The sequence below is a fragment of the Sinocyclocheilus rhinocerous genome, unplaced genomic scaffold (assembly GCF_001515625.1).
Source record: "Sinocyclocheilus rhinocerous isolate Xijiao unplaced genomic scaffold, SAMN03320098_v1.1 scaffold5992, whole genome shotgun sequence".
Classification (NCBI taxonomy): domain Eukaryota; kingdom Metazoa; phylum Chordata; class Actinopteri; order Cypriniformes; family Cyprinidae; genus Sinocyclocheilus; species Sinocyclocheilus rhinocerous.
This window is the reverse complement of record NW_015654948.1, coordinates 138794-142667: the sequence shown is the minus strand read 5'-3', so window position 1 is coordinate 142667 and position 3874 is coordinate 138794. Positions and strand designations below refer to the sequence as shown.

Genomic DNA, 3874 nt, shown 5'->3' with positions numbered 1-3874 from the left:
TGTGCATGTGATTTGACATTTCTTTATATTTACACGGTTTACTAATGCTGCTCAAATGTGCCATTAATGTACTGACACAAAAATATATTATTTATTTTATACAAATATAACTGATGTAAATGACAAAAACAAAGTTTAAGGCTGATATCTCTGTTAATTTTCACAGAAGCAAAGCAGCAGATGTTATAAATAAAAACAGTTAACAATGTTATTGAATAGAATTAAAACCGTTATTGCACGACATAGACCTATTCTAATAGGCTACACAGACAAAACAGTCAGAGATGCATTTATGCATTTTATTTTACGCACTAGTAGTAAATCAAGACTTCGCAAGTTCTCTTGTAACATAAAATAATACAAAAACAACATGGAATAAATTATGTACAGAAAGTGAGTAAAGAACTCTTAACAGGCTACTAAAAAGGTCAGTTTAATCTCGCAAAAACTCCCGTTAATAAAAAATCTGACTACACTGCACAATTAATCTCTTACACTGCATCTTTGTTTATGATGAATTCGGTGCTTGCACGTACACCGCTTTTATTATTGCAGCTTAGATGTTCAAATAGCTGCAGTACTCCGACTTTGCCACAAGGAAAAGTGTGTACGCCTGCTCAGACCCTGACGTGACGGTAAGTACTTTTCCACGTCAAAGACCGTTTTTATAAATATGAACGTTGCCATGGATTTTAGCGTATGCACACTCTAAGATCAAATCTGTGCGTACCTACATTTTATAAATGAGGCCCCAGGACATGAGATTTGATCGTAGCTACCGCTCACGTCCATATTGATAAATTCCGAGTTTTGCGTTGAAACGACTGTAGGCCCAATTTTCTGTCATACATTCGTTTCGTAAATAAGGCCCCTGTGTCCATCTGGAGTTGTTCTTCAAGTTGGTCTCACTGTAGGGGCAGTAGAAGAGCCCTGAAGTGGCTTCTGGGAAATGTAGAGCAGAGAACATTCACGTCATCCAACCTCAAAATCTCTCCAGCTATAGGGAGAGTTGTACCTGTTTTCTCCAGAGCTTCTGCGTATGGAGGCAATGTGGCCATTACGGATCACAGCGGGAGCCACACCTACCGCTCCCTCTACAAAAACAGCAAAAGCCTGGCAGGACTCATTACTAAAGCACTCACCTGTCAATCAGGAAACCTGCAGGGCAAGCGTATCTCATTCCTGTGTGCCAATGACGCCATCCTACACTGTGGCGCAGTGTGGATGTGTGGCGGCATAGCTGTGCCCCTCTACAGGAAGCATCCTCCAAGTGAGCTAGAATATGTCATCTCAGACTCCCAGAGCTCGCTGCTGGTAGCCGGACAACCTTTCATGTATAACCTTGAGCCCTTGGCCCAGAAACTAGGGCTGCCCTGCCTGCAGCTTCCCACCACGTCTAGCCTGGATACTCTACAGTCTGAGGACACACAGATGCTGCCTGAGGAGAACATCTCAGACTGGGCAGAGAGGCCAGCCATGCTCATCTACACCAGCGGCACCATGGGTAGACCAAAAGGAGTGCTTCACACCCACAGCAGCCTGCAGGCCATGGTGAATGAGTAGTTATGTTGTATATATTCATACATTCTCACAAATAGCACCTTTTTCCTTTTTAAGCTGCTACATGAAAATTGTATCATCCTTAAATAGTGATGTTGACCATGTCCTGTGATTTTTATGGATGCTTCTGTTTTGACAGAAGAGCAAAATCTTACAAAACAAAATCAGTTGGATGAGCCACATTTGAAGCTGTTTGGAAATAAAATTTGCTAACAGTTTTCAACTGCTAAAAGATAAAAAAAAAAAAATCTCATAGCCATGTCTAGGGAACAGAACATCAATAAAATAGCCATATCAAGGCCAAAAAAGCTTAAATGTTACATGTCTGATGTGGCTCTATTATTAAAAAAAAAATCACTCTAACGTAAATATATATATATATATATTTTTTTTTTTATCCAGCGTTAAGGGTGTTTTAGATGCCCTGCTTCGCAGCATGCCTACAATAAAACACCCCTTAAAGGGATAGTGCACCCAAAAAAGAAAAGTCTGTCATCATTTAATCACTCTCAAACTTGTATTTCATATTTTATGGGCAAGAAATACAATGGAAGTCAATCGGACGCCAGTATTTTTCATACCAACATTATTCAAAATATCTTCTTTTGTGTTCCACAGAAGTAAGTCATACAGGTTTGCAATGACAGTGAGGGTGAGTAAATAATAACAATTTTAAATAATGTTAAATAATAATGTTAAAATTAGTGTAATGCTAAGCCTATAATGGCTTTAGATTTTTTTTCAAATAGTATCATTGTAAACCGAAACCATGCTGCACAACATTGTATATATTCATTCTTGATGACACATATAATCAAATGAGAGGATCAGGAGTTTCACCTACTCAGAGGAATTGTTACATGAGGATTATTTACAGCTATTTTAGTGTGAGATGAATGATAGATCCTGAATTAGGTTGGATGAGAGCTGTAACTGTGGAATGAGAACCCCTCCCTCCCCTGATGTCATTGCGTTATTTTACTTTTGTTCCACTTCACGTCTCTGACTAATCATTCTGATTGTTTAATTTCATGGGCCACTCAAGGCAGTGTTTTTTTTTCCAGCAAAAATTGACCTGCATTTCCAATAGGGTGGAAAATTAGATCACTCTCAATTAAGAGGGAGCCTCTTCTGACAAGCTCAAGTGCCTGTGTTCCACTAAGACTGGACAGAGCTGCTACTGGTCAACTGTTTATCATTCTCACTAAAGTGTTTAAAAAGTAGTCTACTCACCACAGTGTCTAAGTTGTTAAACTCTTTTAGTTATTTTTCTATTATTATTTTATTATATAAAAATTTATATAATTTATATAAATATCTGATTATATACTGTAATTAATAAATGTATTTTTCAAAATCCATACATTGTAGCTAATTTAATTCAGAATTTATATAATATAATAATTAGGGGCCAAATTTACTAACAGTTTGCACCAGCGCAAACCGTCTTTTGCCATTAAAATAGTGCTGTCAGGATTGACTAAAAACGCCGCAGTGAAGAATTGGCGCTGAAAAGGTGTGGACACAGTTATTTGTGCGCCTGCCTTATTGAATATTAATTTGTAGAAATTTCCCTTTCAGACACAAAATTTAGGGGAAGAGAGTATTAAAATAAATCAAGCAACGCGATTTACTAATGTGTGCGCTCGTCAATTTACTGGTATTTGTGCCATTATTTAAGGCTTCGAAAAAGCATGTCTTAAAGCAGATGCTAATTTTCGCTGCTCTTGGTAGATTTTGTTGGTCATTATGGAAAAGGCTGCGTCTGTGTTCTTTAATTTGCGCATTGTCAATAAATCACCCGCAGAAATTTCCTCTCCCATTAGCGCTCTCACGCTAATTTGCCCTGTTTAGTAAATCTGGTCCCAAGTCTGTAAATCCCTGTCATAGACTATGGGTACATAAAAATTAGTTTTTCCGTAACATTTACAATTGTGGTGAACTGCATTTTGTCAGTGGTGGACAGTAACGGAGTAGCTTCGTTACTGTACTTAAGAACATTTTTCAAGTATGTAGTTTACTGGAGTCTTTTTATTTTGAGTAACTTTTACTTTTACTTCACTACATTCCAAAGCATAAGATCGTACTTTTTACTTCACTACATTTCATAAAACATATCGTTACTCCTTATAATATATCACATGCTCTGACACGCAGAAGCGGTGTCTGATTCAAGAACGAACTGATTCTTTTCAATGAACCCATTAAATCGGTTCGCAAATCGCACCAAACGATTCATTAACGAATTAGAATGAACCGATTGCAGTTGTTCTCGAGTCGACAACTCACTGATTCAAATGAACCATTTAGTGCG

At 37.7% G+C, this 3874-nt stretch overlaps 1 pseudogene; it reads left to right on the top strand.

Moving 5' to 3' along the window:
• LOC107717903 (acyl-CoA synthetase family member 3, mitochondrial-like) overlaps window positions 1-3874 on the top strand; it is a 59852-nt pseudogene that overhangs the window by 8681 nt on the left and 47297 nt on the right.